Genomic DNA, 25217 nt, shown 5'->3' on the forward strand with positions numbered 1-25217 from the left:
GTGTTCTCTGTACAATTCATTCAAATTTTCCATGGGCTTGCCATTTGTTCATATTCAAATGTCAGTGAGAAAAAGAACACAATGTATTTTCATGTCAGATATGCTTCCATGACATGATAAAGGGTTGATTAAATCTACAGCTTCTACAGAGTGGAAAGCAGTTCAATCTTGGCTTAAAATTTTATAATACATATTATGCTGAGATATCTAGATACTTGTACTAGATCCTTAGGATAAGTGCCTATGAATATTTGAGGCACTGAGTGAATAAGGGCTTAAGAATTTGGTTCTTATTGCACTGTTTTCCTCAGATGACTCGGAATAATTTTCTCTCCTACAAAAAGAAGAAAGGAACTTCTCATATTTCCATACAGATTTTTTTCTTTTTTTGCCTTTGTTAATAAATTTGATATTTTATGTTGAGTACTCATATAATTTATTATTTGGATTTATCCCTCAGCTCTTCAGGAGCAAGGGAAAAACACTTAGAAGAGAAAATTCTCAAAGCCCAGGGTTGAACCTCAGAGGCCATCTGATTCTCAGAGATCCAAACCGGGCTCCATCTTTTGCCAATTCTCATCATTTGAAGTGGAATCTGCTTAATGGGAGATAGCATGACTGAAAGAAAACAAAGATTTCTAACTATTCTATTTAGTATTTTCTCTGTGAACATTTCAGGACTATATATAGGATATAAGATAATGAGATTTGTTTTCCCTTCATGCCATGATATCATTATGCTTTGAAAGTTGTTTTTAGGAGTTTCAAGTGGTAGCACCTTGGACGTATCTGCAATCTGCATAAAAACTCAGTGAATATCCAGGATAGGTCAGTCATATTGCAGTAACAACTAAAAGCACATACAGTCAATACAGCAATTCAGTGTGCCAGAGAGGGCAGCACATAAACAAAACTCTCAGTTAGCTACTGTTCTCCTCTGGCTCATTGTGGTATAGACAACAGTTCCATTTTATTTTTTCTCTGGCTCTTTCAGCAAGAGAAGAAACCACTGAAGCCACTCGGCAGACAAACACGCCAGCTCACGAGCCCAGAGGAAAATCTCCCTTTCCCAGCAGTAGCACAAAGCCCTTCCCTGGACTTCCCCAATGACCATTATAGCAGAAGTTGACTTCTTGAATAGTGTATATTTTAATGGACTAGCTAAACAAAATAACAAAGCATTGCTTGTCTAAAAGCCAGAGATGAAAACTTTAGATCCATGTCTCACGTGGCTTGACTTGAACACAATAATATTAAAAAGACAACAATACTGAATGTGTGTATATACAAGCGTACCTCAAGATGTTAATGGAAAATGGAAGACTAGATTGTGACTGAAATAGACTGAAGACAGTGGATCATCAGGCTAAATGAATATTGTAAGAGATCATTTTTAGAGTTCATAACAATAGTGTGAGGTAGAAGAAATTAAATAAAAAGATGTCATACTCTCAGAAGACGGATTTTTAAAAATTGAAATAACAATGCTTTCTAAGTGTGCTTGTGAAACTAGGTCAACCATGTCACTTGGAACATGGACTGAAAGTGCTAAAGCAGAGCTCTGAGGTGAGAGAAATATTTGTTTAAGGCGAGAGAATGAAAGTATAAATGTGGATTAAGAAATCTGTACATGAAGAAGATATACCATTTATCATATATTGCTTTAAAATTATTTTTAAACTTGAAGTTCAGTTTTGTTTTATAATGTGTCTACTTCTGCTTTAACTTAGTAAACGTGAGACAGAATGATGGTTTAATCCGAAAATCCATCCCTTGAGAATTTCTCCATAATTCACACTCACACGCTATATATAGTGTGTAGCATTATTCCCCTATTGATTCTCTAAACTTAGATTTCCCATATGCCTTCATTAACATATCACCAGGGAGACAGATGGAAAACTAGAAAGTGCACTGCCAAGGAAATTAAAGAAGAAAATGAAATTCCAACAGTCAGTATCAACTATATTGAGAAACAACCAATGCGATTCTCATATAGGCAAAATTGGCTGGCCCATTCTTCCCTTATGAAACTCCTGTTAGACCTAATCAGCTACTTTCTATGAAATTATCTATATTTACTTAAGTCTTCTCCATATTTCCTATTGATCAATCTTCCAATGTATCAATACTCTAATTGGTCCCGTCTATCATTTATCCATCTAACTTTTCAACTGTTAATTATTGTATTTTTAGTCTAGTTTTGAATTGCTAATTCTCCCATTAGTTACATTTATTGAATCTTCCTCATGGTGAGTTATCTGTAAATGTGGCTTCTAAGTTTTCCATGGTTTCAGTCTATCCATTATTTCTTATTCTTTGTTTAGAAAACAATTAATAAATGCACATATTTATGGGCTAGAGTTTGACATTTTAATACATTTATACAAAGTGTACTAATTAAAAGAGGGTAACTGACATTTCCTTCTTTGACTTTATTTTATGATTGCAGGCTTAGGGTCTTCTATTAGTTCATACAGTTTATACCAGCTTATTGTGAACTGTAGTCTCACCACAATGTTATATAATAATATTTTTTCAATCTAACTCAAATTTGGTACTCTTTATTCAAATCCCTCTGTCCCCCACCCATTCCAACCTCTAGTAATTACCATTTTGTGTTTAGATAGAGTAATTTTAGCTTCCACATGAGGAGAACATGGTTTTGGTCTTTCTGTCTCCAACTTATTTCACTTAATCTGATATCCTCTGGTTACATCCATTTTATTGCAGATTGCAGAATATTCCATTGTGTATATACACCACATTTTATTTATCCATTTATCTAATGACATACAACTTAGGTTCATGAACATACCTAGGTTCAATTCCTGGTTATGGCTCCTGACTGCAGCTGATGTACACCCTGGGAGAGAGCAGTGACAGCGCCAAGGAATTTGATTTCTATCACTCACATGGGAGATCTGAATTGCATTCTCGGCTACCAGCTTCAATCCAAACCATTGTAGCTATTTAGGGAGTGCATCAGCAGATAGGAGATTTATCTCTGTCTTTCTCTCTCTTTGTCCTTTTCTGTCTCATAATTCTCAAACAAATAAAAAATCTAAAGCCAATGTAAAATGCAGAGATGGGTATTTGGTATAGCAGTTAAGACTCTGCTTGGGATGCCCATATAACATTTCAGATTTCCGAAAATCAAGTTTGGCTCTACTCTCAAGTCCAATTTCCTTCTAATATACACCCTTGGAGGCCGTAGGGAGTGGCTCAGGTGACTGTGTCCCTGTCACTCATGTGAGAGACCTATACTGAGTTCCCGGCTCCTGGCTTTGGCCTCACCCAGCCTTTGTTACTGCAGGCATTTGGGGAGTGAACCAGTGAATGAGCGAGCATGGTCGCTTTCTCTCTCTCTCTCTCTCTCTCTCTCCCCCACTCTCTTGTTCTCACTCTCTCCTTTTCAAATAAATAAATTTTTAAAAACATGAAAGACCTCAGGCAACAACATAACTGAAATTTAGAGAGCTAGGAAAAGAAGACCAAAACAAAGAGGGTAATAAATGTAGGAGCAGAGGTCCGCGAAGTAGAGAATAGAAAATCAATGGAGAAAATTAACAAAATCAAAGGGACGGTTCTTTGAAAAACAACTGACAAACTAGTTAGACTGAAAAAGAAAAAGAGTCAAATTATTAAAATTAGAAATGAAAGATGGAAATACACTTAGTCTACAGAAATTAAAAGTATTATAAGAGAACATTATGAAAATTGTATGTGGGCAAATTTGATAAACCAGGGGAAATTAATAAATTCTTACAAACACAAAATATACCAAAACTGAATCATGAAGAAATGAAAATCTAATGAGACAAAAAGTAGTGCGGAGATTAAATATGTAATCCAAAAAATCTCCCAGCAAGCAAGTTCTAAACTAACTAGAACTAACACCAATATTTCTAAAGGCTTTCCAAATATTTCCTTACTCATTTTATGGGGCTAGCATTGCTTTGATCCAATGCAAGTCAATGATAATATGGAAGAAAAGAAAATTACATGCCAAGTTCTCTTACAAACATTGGATGAAAATATCCCCCAACAAAGTACTAGTAAGATTAATTCAATAGCATACTGAAAGCATTATACATTATGCCCAAGTAGGATTTATTCCTGGAACACAAGCATAATCCAACACAAGATCAATGATTCGATGACAAAAACCACATGATCATCTCAATTGATGAAGAAAAGGTATTTAATAAGATTGACTATACTTTCATGAGTAAAGCACACAATAAATCAGGAATAGAAGGAAAATACCTCAACACTCACAGCAAATATTAGATTACAAAGTGAAGGTGTACGGCGGTGATGGTTGTACAACAATATGAATGTGCTTAGTATCACTGGACTTGAAAATGGTTATGATGGTAAAATATATATTACATGTATTTTACCACAATACAAAAATGAAAAAAAAATTCACTAAGAAATGTGTATTTCAATTTCAAAGAAAACTTTGCCTATATTTTCCCTGGAAAAGAGGGCTTAAGGTAGGCCCCATTTTGAATGGGAGTCATCACTTAATACTTTTAGAGTTTGTTTTCTCTGACTTTAATTGCTACAAAATAGCTATTTATAAGATTAAATCAGGATGCTAATGAAATTAAAAAATACAGTATCTGCTTAGACAAAGGAAACTAGCACTTCAGTATCATCATTTTTTTTATTTCATGTGTTTACATGAGGTGGTTTTTTTTTAAAGATTTATTTTATTTATTTGAAAGATAGTTACAGAGAGAAGTAGAGACAGAGAGAGAGGTCTTCCATTTGCTGGTTCACTCCCCAGATGGCCGCAATGACCAGAGCTGTGATGATCCAAAGCCAGGAACCAGTAGCTTCTTCCGGTCTCCCAGGTGGATGCAGGGGCCCAAGGACTTGGGCTATCTTCTACTGCTTTCCCAGGCCATAGCAGAGAGCTATATCGGAAGAGGAGCAGCCGGGACTAGAACCAGCGCCCATATGGGATGCCAGTGCTTCAGGCCAGGGCTTTAATCCACTGCACCATAGCACTGGCCCCAGGATGTTTATTTTTTATAATGTCTTTTGCTTAATGAATATCCAAAAGCAGAAAATTACTTCCCATAGATTATTGTTATTGTCTTAAAATGGTAGGCACAAATTTAACTGTCACCTTTTGTAAATTAATATATTTTATATATTTGAAAATGAAAGAGAGAACCTGTTGGTAGTTGGCCAGGCCAAAGCCAGGAACCAGGGACTCAATTCAGATATCTGATTTTGGTGGTAGGAACCCAAGTACTTGAACCATCACCTGCTGTCTTCCCGGGTGTACTCTAGCAGAAAGCTGGAATTGGGAGCAGAGCCCAGACTTGAACCCAGGCACTCTAATATGGAATGCAGGCATCCCAAGCAATGACTTAACTGCTACATCAAAGGCCCAGCCCTATAACTGTCCTGTTCTGATATAGAACAAGTAATTTTCAATTTCTTCCTGTCATGGGAGTACCTTTGAGCTACTATAAACAAGTGAAATGGATAATTGCTTCTCTGAGCATAAAGCATGAGAGTCTCTGGACTTTAATGAAAGCAGATTACATAACTTCTGAATGGAAAAGATCCCTTGAGGCAACTTCTTCTGGACAACCTCAAATCTTCAAACTTCTTCTACAAAGAAATATGCCACCATATCTTCAAAACAGTACTGCTGTGAGATTAAAGGGTTAAGAGATTCATAGGATATGGTTGACCTGAGCTTGTTATTAATGGCTGCTCACATGGCCTTTGGCATGCCAAATGGTAACATTGGCTTCCAGGGCAGAGGATGTTTTGGAAAATGATAATGTATGTGACTATCTGTTCCATTCCATCCTGTGTTGGCAGAACCTCTCATCCCTACTGTCTGTTTCCTTTGGTTTGGTTTAACTTATTTTTTAGTATCAGTTCAAGTTCCTTCCTAGACTCTGGGAAGGGAGTTTCATTTTTTTGCTTAGGATTATATGAAATTTTACTGCAAAACCACAAACCATATTAAATTTGATTGTTCTGAATTATGCCATTGACTTTGAGTTCCAAGTATCTGCTTAAATGTTGCCTCTTGCTCCAAAATTTTCCTTAAAGGAAATAAACAATTTTTCAGTCTCCAAATTGCCAAATGGATAGGTCTTTACGAAATACTTCTATTTAGAATTCTTTTCATTAACTCAAAGGTTTTCTGTTAGAGACACAATCTTTTGGCTTCAGCATCCCCAACAGTCAACACGAATGAAATCTGGGACTAAATAAGAGAAATTTGATGTTTATAAGGTGCAGCAGTAATTTCCTTTTCCACATTGCCAAGATTCATAGAAGATATGGAAAAGAATCCATGAAACCAATACTACATCCATCTGTCAAATTTTCAGTCACCAACTTAATGACAACCTGTTCTGGCAGAGTGGGAAGGGCATAGTCATAACTAGGTACAAACCCTGTCACCTGGAGTTAACAATCAAGTTCCAGAAATAATTGGCTTCCCCACTGGTGCCATCTTGTTAAAAGGTTACATTTAGTAATAGCATCTCCTGTCCTCAGTTGTCTTGAGAAGATATAAGCAGATATGCAGTCACCTTCAGTATTATAAGACCCACAAGGCATTGAACAATACAGGCAGGTGCTACAATACCTGTGTGCATTAATTTAATTCTTTGAAACCTTAGATTCTTCATTTATGATTTTACTTTTCATTCAAGGTGATTAGAAATATATGGAAAATATGTCATATAGGTATAGATGTGGGTCATCCCAGTTAGAGTTATACAAACATAAGCATGCAGTTGTTCCTGATTAATCAGTGATGAAGGACCTCAAGATGTCACTGGAACAGGACCATATTACTCTGTCTCTGTGAGAGCACCTTTGTAGGTATTGTTAATTCTGGGCACTTATTCACCTTAACTCTGGTCCTTACAACCTCAAAGTTGTAAGGAAAATGCCAAAAAGGAATGTTAATGCAGCAGCAGGAGAGAAGCATTTATACATGCTTAAGTAAGAATCCAGATGTGGTCCTTCTGTCCTGTGTGTACCTTCCCTTAGTGTTTTAATCCATCTCTTCTTGCTCTGTTTCTAACTGATTTAACAAACTGAATGATTCAAGCATTTTCATTAGGTCTGAGTTGCTCTGGGGCAGCCTGCAGACTACCATTACACAAAGGTAAGTTCTCACATGACAAAGAAGCTTGCAAATATGCATATATGTTTATGAAGAGGTATTTAACTAGTAGGTTAGGCAACGAACTCCCAGCAGCAAAAATCACAAGTCATCTTGAAGTTGTACCATTGATTTTGAAAGACAGATTGTATGCATTGGCAGGGTGGGATCACATACAATAATTTTAGTATACACTGTTGGTTTGTGCTAATAGAAGAGAGTAGGAAAGAGTCTAATCACAATTTTCTAGGGTTCTTGACTGGTTTCAGAAAAGGTTAGTAGCCTGAACCATCTGATTATCTCTCCTATTCACTCATTCCTCCTCAGTATATGGCAAGCATGTTTATGTCTTAAAAGCAGTACTTTAAATGTATCTAACAGAATACTGTCACTCCATTTTTGGTTTCCATAACAAACTATCTTTATAAAGAAGAGGTTTACTCTGGCTTATGACTTTGGAAGTGGGGAAGTTCAAGAGTGTGGTGCCAGCATCTGCTCAGCTGCTGGTGGGGGCCTCAAGCTGTATCACAACATGGATAAGAAGGGAAAGCTAACATGTACAAAGTAGAGGTACATATGCAAGATAGAGGGAGACCAGGCCCTGGATTAATTTTATAACAACTTGCTCTTATGGGAACTCCCAGAAGAACTAACTCAGTCTTGTCAGAAAGACATTAATCCCTCAACCAGAGTTTTGGTGAAGATAAACCATATCAAAATCATAGCACTTAGGGTAGCAATAAAATAGCAGATAAGAACAGATAATAAAGATTAAAATGATTACTAATCACTTTTAAATGAGATCATCCCATCTGTTTATAATACAAAAATATAATAAATGCCTGGAGTAAACAACACACACTGTTGCAATTAGCAAAGAGACCTAGACCTAAGAATTAGCATTATGCACCATTTAGTTCACCATTTAGCCTGATAAGAATCTGTCAATTTTATTTGTACTTCTTGGGTCTTTGTGCTTGGCATCTTTCATTTTTCATAATGCTTTTTAAGTTTATCCACATTGTAGCATATATATATATATATATATATCAGTACTTCATTCCTTTTAATGGCTGAATAACATTCTGTTAAACATACATGCCACAATTTTTTATCTATTCATCTGTTAGACATTTGGGTTGTTCCCACCTTTGGCTACTGTTAATAGTGATGCTGTGAATATTTGTGTACACTGTATTTTTTGAATAACTTCAATTTCTGGTTATATATCTTGGAAGAAAATTGCTGAATCACATGTTAATTCTATGCTTAAACTTTCCTGGAGGGAACCAGTAAACTTTGTGTAATTACTGCATCATTTTACATTTCTACCAGCAAAGTACAAGGGTTGTCTATTTTTTCCATAGCTTTGATGACACTATTTTCCTTTTTCTTGATCATATATATATATATATATACACATATATACACACACATGTGTATATACGTGTGTGTGAGTATAAATTGGTATCTTATTGTATTGTGATTTGCATTTCCCTAGTGACTATTGAAGTTGAACACATTTTCATGTTCTTATTCAATATTTGTATACTGTGTTAAACAATATCTATTCAAATGTATTATATATTTGTTATCTAGGTTGTGCTATTGTCTGAAAGTTGATGTCCTTCATAATCCATATCCTGAAACTTACCCTCCAACGTATTCATAAGAAGAGGTAGAACATTTGAGTACTTACATCATGAGGGATCCATGTCTATGAATGGGAGAGGAAGAAGGGATGAGTTCTGCTGCTGCTGCCATGTGAGGACAAGGAAGCTGCCATCTCCGAAGAACAGGACCTCACTAGTCACCAAATATGCTGGTGCCTGGAGCTCAGACTTCCCAGCCTCTAGAACTAGGAGAAAAAAATTCTATTATTTATAAATTATCCCATATAAATTATTTGTTATAGGAGCCCAAGCATATGATGTTTATCTGTCAAGAATCTAGCACCCAGAATAGAAAAGTACTTTACAACTATTCTGGGTGCTAGATTCTTGTCAGATAAACAATTTGAAAATGTGTTTCCTATAATAAGCTGAATTTTAATTTTCTTGATAATATCTTTGATGTATAAAAGTTTTTGTAAATTTGGTTAAGGTCCAAGTTACCTATTTTTTTCTTCTGTTACTTTTGCTCTTGGTATCATTTGTAATAATTCATTTCCAAATCCAAGGTCATTAATCATTATCTCTAAGCTTAAGAATTTATAGTCTTATCTCTTATATTTAGTTCCTTGATATATCTTGGGTTAACTTTTGCAAATGCTGTGAGGAAGGGGTCCAAAATTACTTCTTTTGCATGAAGTTATCCAGTTGCCTCAGCACCACATATTGAAGAAATATTATTTTCCTATTGGATGTTCTTTACATCTTTGTTAAAGATCAGTGGGCCAAAGATATAAATCTCAATTCCATTTTATTCGTTTGTATGTCTACATTTATGTCAGTACTACACTGTAAAGGTTACTAATGCTTTCCTATAAATTTTGAAATTGGAAGTATTAGTCCTCCAAATTTGTTGGTGTTTTTCAACATTGTCTTGCTACTCAGGGCCTCTTGAAATTACATATGAACATGTGAATTCTCTTTTCTATTTCTGAAAAACAAGAAAACTGGAATTCAGATTGGAATTTTTTGAATTTGTAGATGGCTTTTGGAATTTCCATCTTAGCAATAATACTAAATTCTCTAACAAAGAGAGTAAAAAATATCAAGTAAAATCATTCCAACTAGTCAATCAATTCCTTCTAAAGAACTTACCTGGATGTCAGCCAAATGGCAAAGTGAGAGATATCAGCCTTCATCCTGCTGAAAAGACAACAGTTAGACAGCTATCCACAAATAAAAATAACTTTAGTAGATTAAAGATTCCAATTAAAAACCTGTGGCAATACAGTAGAGAAATAACCATACAGAATGTATTTTTGTGAGGTTAGCACACTTGGGACATTCGGAAATGTTAGAAATACAAAGGAATTGTGGGTATCACTTTTAGTCACATACTCTGCAGCTGGTCCTAACAACGTTCACCACTAAGGCATCTCTGCTGAAAGCTCCCAGTGGAAAGTCATTGCTACGCTCACTCTTCCAGAGGAATCTTAGTAAGTTTAAGGAGACTTAGATAAAACCAAGTACCATCTCTGAACACAATGATACTAACCTAAAAGTAAAAAACTGGAAAGTTCACAAATATGGGGAAAGTAAACAACATACTCCTGAACAATAAATGGTTCAAAGAAATCAAGAGGGAAATTTAAAAATATCTTGAGAAAAATACGAATGGAAATACAACACATCAAAATTTATCAGATACAAAAAATAGTAGTTTTAAAAAGGGAATGGATAGCAATAAGTGTCAATATTAAAAGAGGAAAATATCTCAATCAGCAACTTAATGATAGGCTTCAAGGAACTAGAAATAGAAGAAAAAAACAAGTAAAATGTTAGAAGAAAGAGATAACAAATATTGAAGCAGAAACAAATGAAATAGAAATTAAAATCAATAGAAAATATCAATAAAACAGAATTGGTATTTTGAAAAAATTAATAAAACTGGCAAACTTTTTAGTTAGTCTAAGAAAAGACACAAATAACAAAAAATGAAAGTGGAATCGCTATATCTGATAACACAAGAAAAACAAAGGATCAAAAGAAACTACTACAAGCAATTATATGGCAAAATTGGACAACTAGAAGAAATCAGGTACCTAAAAGAAAAAACATCCTAGAAACATATACCTGCCAAGACTGTCTCCTGAAGAAATATAAAAGCTGAACAGAGCAACAGTGGGCAAGAAGACTGATTCTGTAATTAAAAAAAAAAAAAAAAAAAAGTCTGACCAAATAAAAGTCCAGGACCCAGAGGTTTCACAGCTGAATTCTATCAAATACTTAAAGAACAAAAGCTCTCAACAGGGATGGCATTATGACACAGCAGGTTAAGTCACTGCCTGTGATGCCAAAACCACATGTGGACACTGGTTCCGGTCCTGAGTGCTCCATTTCTGATGCAGCTCCCTGCTAATGTGCTGAAAAAGAGCAGAAGACAACCCCAGTACTTGGGCCCCTGCCACCCACGTGAGAGATACAGATGGAGCTCCAGGCTTTGGACTGCTCCAGCCCTGACTGTTGCAGCCATTTGGACAGTGAACCAGAACCAGTGGCCTCTCTTTCTCTCTCTCTCTCTCTCTCTTTCTCCCCCTTCTTCCTCTCTTTCTGAAACTCTACTTTTTAAACAAACAAAATAAACCTTAAAAAAAAAAACTCAACAAATTAGGTATGGAAAGTACATACTTCAACACTATTAAGGTCATATACGAAAACCCCATAGCTAACATCATACTGAAATGGGGAAAGTTGAAAGTGTTTCCTCCAAGATCTGTAACAAGGCAAAAATGTCCACTTTCACCACCCCTACTCAACAAAGAACTAGAAGTCCTAGCCACAGCAATTAGGCAAGAGAGATAAATGAAATCCAAACTGGAAAAGAGGAAGTCAAAGTATCCTTGTTTACAGAAGACATGATCTCACACACAGAAAAACCTAAAGGCTCCACCAAAAAACTGTTAAGACAAATAAAAAAAATTGAGTAAAGTTACAAATTATAAAATCAACATACAAAAGTTATTAATGTTGTTATACACTGACAAACTTAACTGTAAAAGGAATTAAGAAATAAATCCTAAAAAAATCAATCCTATATACAACAGCAACAAAAATAATGAAATATTTGCAGTACTTTAACAAAGGAAGTGGAATATCTACATGCTGAGAACTCCAAATCATGGATGAAACTGAAGAAGACACAAATAAATGGGAAGATATCACATGTTCATGGATCAGAAATGTTAATATTGTTAAAATGTCCACAATATCCAAAGCAATCTACAGATTCAACGTAATGTCTGTCAAAATTCCAAATGACGTTTTTCACAAAAATATAAAAAAATCCTGAAATTATTAGAGAACCACAAAATCTCCCAAACAATAAAGAAGTGTTTGGCAAGAACAAAGCTAGAGGCATCACTCTTCCTGGGCAAGGTGATATCTCATTGTGGTTTTGATTCACATTTCCCTGAAGGCTAGTAATGTTGAGTATTTTTTCATATTTTTTTGGCCATTTGTAGTTCTTCTTTTGAGAACTGTTTGAGATCCTTTGGCCATCTCTTAACTGGTTTGGTTAGTTTTTTTATTGTTGAATTTCTTAAGTTATACTGGATATAAATCTAATTTCATATATATAATCTAATTTCATTCTTCTAAATACACACATGCTGTTTTGCCAGCACCTTTTGTGGAAAAAATTATTCTAACTGCAATGTATGGTCTGAGCACTTTTACTGCAAATCAGTTTTTTGTATGTATCTGGATTAATTTCTGGGCTCTCTATGCAGTTCCATTTTGTACCAAATTTTTTTGCCAGTACCGTGCTGCTTTACTTATTATGGCCTTGTAGTATGCTTTAAAATAAGGAATTGTGATACCTCCAGGTTGAACTTTTTGCTCAAGACTGCTTTGGCTATTCTGAGTCTTTTGTGATTCCCTATGGATTTTACAAATGTTTTTATCTAATTGTTTTTTATGATTTCCAACATGGACTTCAGGATTGTTTTTATCTAATTCTGTAAAGAATGTCATTGATATTTTGATGGGGATTGCATTGAATTTATAGATTGCTTTTTGTAGTATAGATATTATAATAATTTTGATTCTTCTAATCCATGAGCAAGAAATATCTTTCCACTTTTTTATATTCTTGACTTTTATCAATATTTTATAATTTTAATTGTAGAGATATTTCACTTTTTTGGTTAAATATTTGATTTTTTGTGGCTACTGTGAAAGGGATTTCTTTCTAGATTTTTCTTTCAGTGAGTTCATCATTATCATATGAAAGAGCTACTTTTAGGTGCACACTAAAAGGAAACCTGTTGAAGTGAAGTGAACACTATGAGAAACAATGACTTGATCAGCCCTTGTCCTTACTCTCGAGGAACAACTTACTACTTTATTCCTTTTAGTATTTTTTTGTTCTACTTAATACAATTGGTTGAACTCTTTAATTAACAAACAATTATTCTTAGGTGTTTAAATTTAACTGAAAAGTGATCCCTGTTAAATATGAGTGGGAATAAAAAAGGGAGGAGATGTATAGTTCGGCACATGCTCAATTGGACTTACCCCTAATGGTAGAGTTAGAAACGTGCCAGGGGATTCCAATTCAATCCCATCGAAGAGGCATGTACCAATGCCATCTTACTAATCAAAATTATCAGTTTCAGTTCATAATTGATCATAATGATAGGATTAAGAGTCAAAGGGATCACATAAACAAGACTAGTGTCTGCTAATACTAACTGATGGAATTAAAAAGGAGAGAAAGATCCAACATGGGAAGCAGGATACACAGCAGACTCATAGAATGGCAGATGTCCTAAACAGCACTCTGGCCTCAGAATCAGCCCTTAAGGCATTTGGATCTGGCTAAAAAGCCCATGAGATTATTTCAAGCATGGAAAGCCAAGACGCTGTGGGAAAAAAAAATGACCTAAATGAAAGATCTCTGTGAGATCCCAGTGGAAAGAACGGGCCATCAAAGAAGGAGGTACCTTTCTCTAAAGGGAGGAGAGAACTTCCACTTTGACTATGGCCTTGTCTAAATAAGATCGGAGTTGGTGAACTCAAGAGGCTTCCATAGCCTTGGCAGCTCATGACAAGAGCCTCGGGTAATTACTGACAACATAAATAAGAGTGTCAATTGTTAAATCAACAACAGGAGTCACTGTGCACCTACTTTCCATGTAGGATCTTTGTCCTTAATGTGTTGTACTATGTGAATTAATGGTATAACTTGTACTCAAGCAGTCCTTTGTACTTTGTGTTTCTGTGTGGGTGCAAACTGTTGAAATCTTTACTTAGTATATACTAAATTGATCTTCTGTATATAAATATAATTGAAAATGAATCTTGATGAAGAATAGGATGGGAGAGGAAGTGGGAGATGGGATGGTTGTGGGTGGGAGAGTGGATATGGGGGGAAAAAGCTGCTATATTCCAAAAGTTGTACTTTGGAAATTTATATTTATTAAATAAAAGTTTTTTTAAAAAAGCTACTTTTTTTGTATGCTTGTTTTATAACCTGCAACTTGACTGAATTGGTTTATCAATTCTAACAGCTTTTTTGGTGGAGTGTTTAGGCTTTTTTAGTACCACATCATGTCATTGGCAAACATGGATATTTTGACTTCCTCTTTCCAATTTTAATGCCTTTTTTTTCCTTTCTGCTCCATAATTTCCTGCCAAAAGACAGAATAACAAATGTTGGCAAAGATGTGGAAAAGGGAAACATTTTTACACTGTTGGTGGTATGGCAAATTGGTGCTATTGCAATTTAGTGCAGCCACTGTGGAAAACAGTATGAAGATTTCCCAAAAACTAGAAATAGACTTACCATATGATCCAGCAATTCCACTACTGGGTATTTACCCAACAGTCATGAATACATTGTTTCAAAGAGATACCTGCACCACCATGATTATAGCAGCACTGTTAACAACTGCCAAATATGGAATCAACTAAGGTGTCCATCATCAGGTGAATGAATAAGGAAAATGGTGTGTATATATACATATATATACATATGTATATAATGGAATATTATTCAGTTATGAAAAAGAGTGAAATTCTACAAGTTGCATTAAAATAGATGCAATTGTAGTACATCACATTGAGTGAAATAATCTGACTACAGGAAGACAAATATCACATATTCTCTCTTACATGTGGGACCTAAAAATTAAAAACAAAAAAGAAAGAAATGCCTGTATGTATAAGGTTTGCTGAAAATATAGTCTTTTCAATCTTTATTTTATGGCCTTTTCAAACCACTGCTTAAGAATGTTATACTACTTTAGTTTTAATGATATGTGATTACTTTAAGATTTACTGTATACGAACAAAATAGTATTTTCCACTTGATTATTGTCCATAGCCCTTGCCTTTCTCCCACTAAACGAGGGTCTTTTTGCTTTTTTACTTTTTAAACTTGTTATTTGGTGAAGCATTAAACCCTTGGCTGTAATGCACATTAAAAATATGTTACCTCAAAAATGAATTAATGAAAAAAAGAAGGAAAGGTGACAGAGAGAGAAAGAGGAAGGGAGTATTGTATTCTTATACTTGTATCTGTAAACTGCATTTAATCTTAAAAATTAACTAAAAATATAAAAGGAAATGTAATTGAAGGAACAAAAGCTAAAAATAATAAAAATAATTAGATTATAAAGCTAAAATAATCAAACCAGTATACTACTGACATAAAAAACAGACACAAAGATAAATAAAAAGAAAAAAAGATAAGAAATAAACCTATAAATACACAGTCAACTAATTTTTGAGAAAAGTGCCAAGAACACATAATAGGGAAAGGACAATCTCTTTGGTAAATAGTTTTGTGAAAACTGAATAACCCCATGAAAAGAAAACTAAACAAAAACTTGTCTTACACAATACAACAATACACACTTAATAATCAAATTGGATTAAATGTTTAAACATAAGAAAACTAAAGGAGAGCTGTGTGATATTGGTCTTTGCAATGCATGTTTGAATATATCATGAGCACAAAGAACTGAAAGTACAAATAAACAAGTGGGGCTACATCAAACTAGTAAGTTTCTATATAGCAAAGGAAACAATCAGCCAAATAAAAAGTTAACCCACAGAATGAGATAAAATATTTTCATAGTATATGTCTGATAAGAGGATAGTATCCAAAACACAAAAAGGACTCATAAAACCCAATGACAATAAAACAAATAGTCAAGACATAAGTAAAACCATGAATAAATATGTTTCCAAGGAAAATATATGGCCAACAAGCATGTGAAAAGGCGTTCAATATCATTAGTCACCACGGAAATAGAAGTCAAAACAACCAAGAGAAATCACCCATTTTTCTTGCCTCAGTGAAATATATCAAAGATGTTTTCCAGAAAAAGTATTGTATGAAAACTGTTTTCATTGCTCTTTCTTTTGATGGTTCCATGGTAGTTTGATTCTAGAAATGTACCTGATATTCTGTCTCTCAAGATTGTGAACATATGGCTATTTATTGAATACTAAATCATATGGAAAAGATTCATTTTCACATGCTAAACGAATACAGTTAATAGTGGGTTGAATAATTTCTTATAAAATTTTGTGTCCAAGGCCTAATGTCCAGTAACAATGAATGTGATCAAGTTAAGGATGAGTTCATCCTGCATTAACTTGGTGGGCCATTAATCTAATGACAATTGCCCTTATAAGAGGAGGAGGGAACTCAGACATAGAGAGCAAAAAAAGCCACGTGAAGACAAAGACAGAGATTGGAGTTATTCTTTCATAAATCTAGGAATCTCTGGAGCTATCAGAATCTAGAAGAGAGAAGGATTCTCCATACAGCCTTGAGCAGGAGTATGGCCTTGTTGATACGCTGATTTCCATGTTCTGGTATTCATAACTGTGAGAGAATAAGTTTCTGTTGTTTTAAGCTGACAGTTTGCAGCAATTTCTTCTGGTTGCCTTAGGATACAAACACATAGGTTCATTTCAAATTCCTATTGAAAAATTCTTCCAATTTTCTATGCAAAAAAAATCTCCTTTCCTAATTCTGATTCCAGAGGTTCTTTGTGTTGCAGAAGAGAATGTAAGTGTTTAAAGAAGTTGCATTTATTGCAAACAGTAAGCTTCTCTTAACAAAAAATTTAAACATTAAATCTTGAATTGTGCAGGTTCTCTTCATTGTTCCTATATCTTCAAACAGTACTTAAATCATCTCATCACTGAACTGGATACCTTTATTGTAGTCTTAACTGTACTCTCACAGTAACATTTCCCCAAAAATAGCATTTCTGCAGTCTCATATACCAAGGCAAAAAAGTCAACACAAAAGTAAAATATTTAATCAGTACCATAGCTTAAACCAATAGTTCTCAAAGAGTGGTACTTGTACCAGCAATGTTGCATCAGTTGGGAATTTATTAGAAATACAAATTCTTGGATTCCCTGACTTACCTACTGAGTCAGAAACAACACACAATCTGTGTTAGAACAAGCCCTCCTGGCAATTCTGATGTCACTAACATATGTAACCACTGGGAGTTGTGCCAGTTGCTGAAGGTGTCTATTTGATTTATGCATTATGGAACTGAAGAAATAACCAAAGAATGGATACAGGGACCCATTAGGCTCCCTGTGAGATGGATCTGAGATAAGCCTGCAATAATCTCTGACTGGTGGATCACAATGTCTCTTGGAATTAGTGTCAATTCACAAATTGTGTCTAGTAATCGTCTCAAGGTCTAATCATTTCCATTTCCCTAAAACCCAGTCCGCCAGGAGAATGGTGACACATTAGGAACTCAGTGTTAGTCTGTAATGCTGGAAGACTGGACACTTAGCAGTGAGAAGTCTGTGTTGTGTTCTAGATTATATGCTTCAAATTTCAAGGTATTAATGCCAGGTAACTAATTAAATTTCTTATTTATGGGTATGTCAAAAATTTTTTTCCAACTGACTTCTTCAGACTTCCTTCCCTTTTAAGCCTGCTTTGTCTAGCAAGTGTTTTTACTGAGATGGCTGCTGTCCAACATCTGGTTCTGAAAGGAAACTACAGAAATTTATCAAAACACATTTGCTTGATTCCTGTGGGGTTTTGGGTGGGGAATAAATTTAAACTCTGTGTGAACTTAATGAGGTAAAATAAGCAAGGACAGAAGAATAAAATATTAGGTTGGGACTACAAAAAACCAAAACTGTTAGGTTTATGTCCTGAGCCTTTCTTCTAGGATTGCAGTATTATTGGGTCCAAAGGAACTGATCTATGACATAACCTATCTTGCACTGCAAATAAAGGGTGTTCACAAATAAAGGGTTGTCACTGATCCCCTGTAGGCATTATTCAAGTCTTCCTTTTGCCAGTTTGCACAGGGAGATGTACATAATTATGAACAGATGCAATAACATTCATAAGATATAGTTCACAAAATACTCCCCCCACATACATACCATGTTTACTTTTTAATGGGGTAGAATTAAACAGAAGCTGGAATTAAAAGTGTTGCAAAGCAGTGGGATAAATTTGCCAACAAAGCAACACAGTATCTAACCACAGATGTGAATTGAAGAATTTTACCACTCTATGCACACTAGAGTCAGAACACCTGACCTGCTGTCAAGAACACGTGTACAAGGAGTCACACATCTGAAGAAAAGGGAAGTTAAAAACAGAGGACTCTGTAACTTAGTGCTTGGTAAAATACTTACCTAGTCCATCCCAAAGGTTAAAATATAGCTAATGTTCAGTAAGCTTCAAGTCCACAGTAAATAAACATTTCATATTTTATGTCATTATATTATGCAAAAAATTTTATGAACCTTAGTTTATTGAATTTCTGATGTTATCAGTTGTAAAACACATTATTGTTTTATATGCCATTAGACAAGTAAGTAAATCATTTTATACTGTTGTATCTACAGAAAGCATTCTTTTAGACATATGTAGATTCTTGTCATATACAACTCAATGCTTATATTAAAAGAAAAATATAAGCAAAACAGGGCACTGCTATGGTTTGAATAGGATTTGAGTTTGGCCCGCATGAGTTTATGCAGAGTAATGGTGTTGGGAGTTGGGTGACCTTTAAGAGACGGAACATAGTGGGAGGTCCTCTGTCAGTACCCTTGAAAGTGTCTGCAGGCCTCCCATTGCTTTCTGGCCTCCGATCTTGCTCTGTCATCTCCCTCTCCCACGTGCTCCATATCATCCATCACTATTAGGCACTCACCAGCAGCCAGAACAATGGGGCTGCCTGATCGTGGACTTTCAGCCTCCAAACTGTGAATTAAATAACCTTTTTTTCCTTGTAAGTACCCAACATCAAGTACTTCATCACAGCAACAGGAAATGGATGAACACGTTTGCTCACCATTCCTAAAACTTCTCATACAGAGTTCAACGTGTTTGAATCAGAGGTTTTGATGTCCATGTTTTCCATGGAATATTATTTTGAGGCACATCAAGAGACCTGATACAGCATCATTTATTTTAAAAAGTGCTCCAGGAGCAAGCATTTGGAGATGTGGTTAAGACAGTTGGGGACGCTTGTATCCCTTATCAGGCTGCCTGGTTTTGAGTACCAGGTCAATTTTCAATTTCTGGTTCCTGTTCATATGCACCCTGGTAGGTAGCAAGGTGAGGGCTCAAGTTCTTGGATACCTGTCACGCACACAGGAGATTCAGATTGAGTTCCTAACTCTCAGCTTTGGCCCAGCCCAGCTCTAGCTGTTGTGGACATTTTGGGATGAAACTAGTAGACGGAAAAATGGAAGATATCTCTCTCCTCTCCCCCCGCTCTCTCTCATAAGTAATATTAATACTAATACTAAGTTCCACTCTTGTCTCCAGGGTATTCTTCCAAGTATCTCTGCTCTACAAGTTCTGGTGCTGTCATTAAAACGCCTACAAGAAAAGGTCAATGGAATGTTTTCAAACAGTCAGAAGTCATGTTAATCTTTTTTAATGAACCTGAAACTATCATTGACCAAAAAGTCCAGAGGTTCATCTGTCTAGGTATATCATTAGAAATAACAATAAAATCACAATACTTATTTCTTAGCTTTTCCTTACACTCTCCTAATGCAAGTCTACAAAACAAAACAAGATAAAGCTACTTGATAGGGTAGAGCTTCTGCCTATCAATTTTAGATAGCTTTTAGTCAGTCCCACCTAACTTTCTCTCTCCCAGTGAACCCTGGAAGTTTCTTTCTGATTAGTGCAAGACTTTTATGGTTTGATGTTTCTTTGAGACCCCTGACTCTGCTTGTGAATTCTCTTCCACAAGTGACAATGTGAATTGCAATGGCAACGTTGCCCATTTGATGACAGCCACATCACAAAAACAGCCTTACCACTAGAAACTGTATCTGATAATATGCCATCCATCAGGTGGCCAGAATAGCTGAGGGCTGCAAATTTTAGATATGAATGGTAAATATATGGGGGAGATGTATACTTTAGAACATATGAAATAAAGGTTAACTACTTTATGTGAGATTTCCTCAAAGACAGGGATCATGGTTCACGTATCCATGTATCTCTGACACCTAACAGTAACTCAAGAGATCAGTAAACATTTGTAAATCGAATAAAGATCTCAAATAAAATTCTGGGAATTAAAATTCTTTGTTAATATGCAAAGTAATATTTTAAATTCAAAGAAATTAGATATAATGATTAGCAAATCCAATCCTAGAAACTAGAACAGCTACTTAGTAACATTAGAGGAAAAGGAATCAGACAAAGATGGTAAGGGGTCTGACTATTACATTTGCAACCATCTGTAACTCCGTTTCTTTTCCCTCATTCCTACCACTCCTAAATAAGGTAAAAACTAGGACACAGCCTTATGAATGTGGTTCCTGAAAACAGATAATACATAGTTTAAGAAAACAGAATTTGTATGATGGAGCATAAGAGATCTTATGTCTACACCACTGGAGCACCTTCCTACTATTATTTTTTTTTGTCATGAGAATGAACTTAAGCATGATACAACTGTTTGTGATTTAAGAATTTCCAAAGGATAATTGACCACATTAGCATATTTGACTATTTATTTAAGAATCAATTAGAAGACACCAATCTGTGTTTAATACTGAACCTTTATAATTATATACCATTAACAGTTATCTTTACATGTTGTGCCTTATCTATAATTGTTACCACTAGGTGGCACTCGTCCAAAGTTGTATCCACCCAGAAAGTAATGGAGAGGTTGCCTACTGGTATGTCTGAACCTGACTCAAAATGTGTTTTGATTGGGCCATTATGTTTTTAAAAATTTGGGTTACTGGCCAACATTTAACATTGGAGAATCCCATATTGTAAAACTGTACTTGCTTCTCCTAAAGAACAGAAGATCTATTGGGGACCAGCGCTGTGGTGTAACGGGTAAAGCTTCTGCCTGCAGTGCCTGCATCCCATATGGGCACTGGTTCAAGTTCTGGCTGCTCCATTTCCAATCCAGCTCTCTGCTATGGCCTGGGAAAGCAGTGGAAGATGGCCCAAGTGTTTGGATTCCTGCACCCATATGGGAGACTTGGAAGAAGTTCCTGGCTCTTGGCTTCAGACTGGCTCATTATCTGGCCATTGCATCCATCTGGGAAGTGAGCCAGTGAACCATCAGATGGAGGAACACTCTCTCTCCCTCTCTCTCTCTCTCTCTGCCTCTGCCTTTCTGTAATTCTTTCAAATAAATAAATCAACTTTTAAAGGAAAAAAAAGAGAAAATCTATCAACACCTGCCAGCAACCAGTTGATTCTTCAGACCACCCCATTAGAGGGAAAGCATGCCCTCAAAATCAAGCACTGCTTATTTTTTTTTTTTATTTGACAGGTAGAGCTATAGACAGTGAAAGAGAGAAACGGAGAGAAAGGTCTTCCTTCCGTTGGTTCATTCCTCAAATGGCCGCTATGGCCGGTGCTGCACCAATCTGAAGCCAGGAGCCAGGTGCTTCTCCCTGGTCTCCCATGGGGGTGCAGGGGCCCAAGCACTTGGGCCATCCTCCACTGCCCTCCCAGGCCACAGCAGAGAGCTGGACTGGAAGAGGAGCAACCGGGACTAGAACCCAGCACCCATATGGGATGCCAGCACTGCAGGTGGAGGATTAACCAAGGGAGCCACAGCGCCGGCCCCTGCTTATTTTTCTCACTTTGTCTGTGTTGATCACCTACATTATTTTCTGGCCCTTTGCAGTATTTGACTTTGTGCTCTTTGTATAAGAGCTTCACAAGAAATATCAAGCCAGGGCTACTCATTCAAAAGCACTAAGAAAAGCATAACTTAATCTACACATGTATTAATAAATGTGGATATAAAGTTTAAAACTGAATAAATAATACAGGAATCAAGATCTGGCTACCAGATTATAGAATAAATCTTGAGTTAATGAAAGTAAAGAAGACTTAACAGCAAAGTAAACAGCAAAATATCCTAAAAAGGTGAAAATATATAGCATATAGCAATTTCAGTTTCATAGATCCAACACTAGGATGAGACCCAGAAAACTGTCAGTGGTGGAGGTCTATCATTTTATAATTGCTGCCACATGGTGTCACTGTTGAAACGTAGGGAACACAGCCACCAGGTAGGATCCCCACTGCAAGTCTTGCTACTGAATCTAAGGTCGGTGCTGTGGTTGGTAGCCATGGCAGAGGAAGGCTTTCATGATCTGCAAACACCACTGCCTTCCATCTTAGTCTGGCAGTCATTTCTCTACGTGGACAAAAAATCTCTCCTTTATGTCACTTTTTGTTACGGTACTTCTATTCCATTGAAATTTTAGTATCCCACGGCTTCAGTCTTATAATTAAGAGACCATTTGAGTTGAAATAGAAAAGCCATTTTTACAAGATCCACAGTTAATTCCCAGAGCAGTTGAATTTAGAGATTGCTACTCCTAGCCATGTAATTTGCTTCCTCCCTCCCAAATAAAGGAACTTCCTCTCCATCCCTCTGTTCCAATGACCACTCCCTCTTTCATTCAAGAAAGAACAGCATTGCTTCATGGCAACAACTGAGCTTGTTGCAGAACCAAGTCATCATCTTAATCCTGCAAATGTTTCCTCTGCTCACAGAATTACTTAATCACTCTTAACTAATCAGAAGAGAGAAGCACACAAATAATACATAGTTGAATTAAACAATACCTCCCAATTCACTTCCCACCAACATACAAGCAGTCTAAGGAAACCACAAAATTCATTAATTTTCCTATGAATTAAGAAAAATACTTCCTGAGAGATCATTCTCCTTTAAAATGGAAGACACAGAACAAATAATGTGCTTTACGTCAGTGATGGCAACCTCTGCCACAAAAGCTAAAAGAAAAGTTAAGAATTACAGAAATGTCTTGTAGATCATCAAATTCAGCTTTTGATTTTTTCATTTACAGATAAGGAAGCTCACTGACTTCAACATTACTCTTATCATCTGTTAAATGAAGGTCTCCAAATGACTTGACCTTAGTTGCACAATTAGTTACTGGGGTGGAACAAAAAGCTAAAATTCCAGACTAAGGCATTTTCTATTACCCATTACTCGATTAGAACTAATCAGTCATTGACTTCTAAAACATTTTTTTCTCCAAAAATCAATGATATTCTACATTACAGTTCCAGGATGTCATTGAGAACCCTTGGCCGGAGTTCATGGAGGAGACTTGCTGGCATTGTGGCTATTCTCTTGTGGTTATAGGCAAGCCAAACATCAGCTGAGTGTTGTTTTATCCCAGCTCTCAAAGACTGTGCTGGGATCCCACGTTATGGTATGTTTCAAATAAAAACAGGGAGATCTCCTTTTCTGAGGCTGTGGGATGACAGGCACTTTTGTGCCACTTCATCAGAACGTGGTCTTTCAACCATAGCAGTTATTACAAAGTGCAGTAAAGCAGAACACAACCTCAAGGCAAACATTAAAGTTCTCCCTCCCTTTCTGAATTAGTCTGAGGAGTGCATTTTCCTTCAGATAAAGGGCGGGGGGGGGGGGGGGATGCTTGCTTCGGTGAGCAGTGTCCCACACCTCTGTCTCACATAATGAATCTCTCATGGGTTTCTACAAAGAAAAATACACACTGAGATCAGATACAGAAAACTGAACATCTTAAAGTGTCTTTAACTGAATGTCCTCCTTTCTTTGGAACAGAAACTATATTATCAAGTTATTTTGGGGGGAAGGGACTGGGGAGGACAGAGATGTATTCAGGTTTAGTCCCAATGAACTCGATGTGCAGAAAAGAACATGTAAATGAAGATGTCCTATGGCAACTGAGAAAAATAAATCAAGCAAGGCTGTATTTTTAGAGTTAGAAAAGCTGAAATAAAAGAATCCAATGTATACTTAATTAACATGTGAGAACAAAGGTCCCCAAAGTGTCATCAGCCTTTGTATCAGCTCATCTCACTGCCCTGGTTTGGGGCCATCAAAGCCAACTTTTCATGTCTATTCTTCATCAATGGTCCTGAGATGGTTTTAGGTGCTGAGAAGAAGTTACAGTTCACTTTTGAATTTTTAATTTTGATTTCCCTCTATTTAAAGAAAACATTGAACTTGGCTGGAACACCTATTACACAGTTGCTTGGGGGCAGTTTTGCAGCTGGAAGCTTGTGGACTAAATCAAGGCAATCTGTTCTCTTCTGCTTCTGAATTATTAAACAGTGACATTCAACTGGTCAAACAGTGTCTTTTCCCTAAACATATACACCTTTGACTGAGTGGCAGAACTTGGAGTCAGTGATTCAGAGAGGGTCTCATTCTATCAGAAGGCATGTATTAGGTCCAATTCACCTAACCTTGTTGATGGGATAGAAAATTTAAGTACAATGGTGGATTTTTTTAAAAATGTAACTATAGAGTACATAAACCCTTTAAATCAGCAAAGCAAAGAAAAATGATGTTTATGATGCTAATTTCTGAATCTCATCAGCCCTGTTCAAAATATTTTTTAAAGTTTCTTTGATTGGCTGGGGGTCTTTTTTCAGTTTTTTAAGCTTTTCAAGCTTTTTAAGCTTTTTCCTATAAGATTAGAACATCAAGCCCATAGAATGATATTAGAAAATCTGAATAAGTTTGAAATTAATTTAAGAACACAAGAATGCTAAGGTAGTGTCTTCCCTTTTATGTTCCTACAAGAGCCACATGCTTTTGGAGTGGAAAAAAGTACTGAAGCTTTGAAAAATGACAGAAAATGTAACCAAAACAGAAATGCAGTAGAGTTTACACTAGTTTCTTTGTGAGTTGTAAGCAATAACATCTAAGGTATAATGGAAAATCAAGGTAAATGCTAATAATCTGCTCTGGAAGAAAAATAATTTACTGCATTTTTGTTGCCATTTTCCAGGAAGTTTTTGGTGAATCTTCCACAATTTGCATACTTTGCAGATTGGGAAATTTAGTGGTTATCCACAATAGTTAATGAGAACAGCCCACGGTTTCCATTTTTCCATCGTGTTT

At 36.0% G+C, this 25217-nt stretch overlaps 1 protein-coding gene across 3 annotated transcripts in view; it reads right to left on the reverse strand.

Moving 5' to 3' along the window:
* Positions 1 to 25217, reverse strand: part of SFRP4 (secreted frizzled related protein 4) — a 181022-nt gene that overhangs the window by 129182 nt on the left and 26623 nt on the right. For 2 of the 3 annotated variants that reach the window (XM_089316118.1, XM_089316120.1), the window contains exons 3-4: positions 9925 to 9972; positions 8859 to 9017 (exon numbers count right to left, since the gene is read on the reverse strand). The gene's annotated coding sequence lies outside the window, so the exon portion shown is untranslated. The remainder of the gene's footprint in view (positions 1 to 8858; positions 9018 to 9924; positions 9973 to 25217) is intronic. The other variant, XM_089316119.1, reaches the window with a different exon arrangement.

The sequence above is a fragment of the Oryctolagus cuniculus genome, chromosome 16, assembly GCF_051225735.1.
Source record: "Oryctolagus cuniculus isolate XC-2025 breed Fujian yellow rabbit chromosome 16, ASM5122573v1, whole genome shotgun sequence".
Taxonomy (NCBI): Eukaryota; Metazoa; Chordata; class Mammalia; order Lagomorpha; family Leporidae; genus Oryctolagus; species Oryctolagus cuniculus.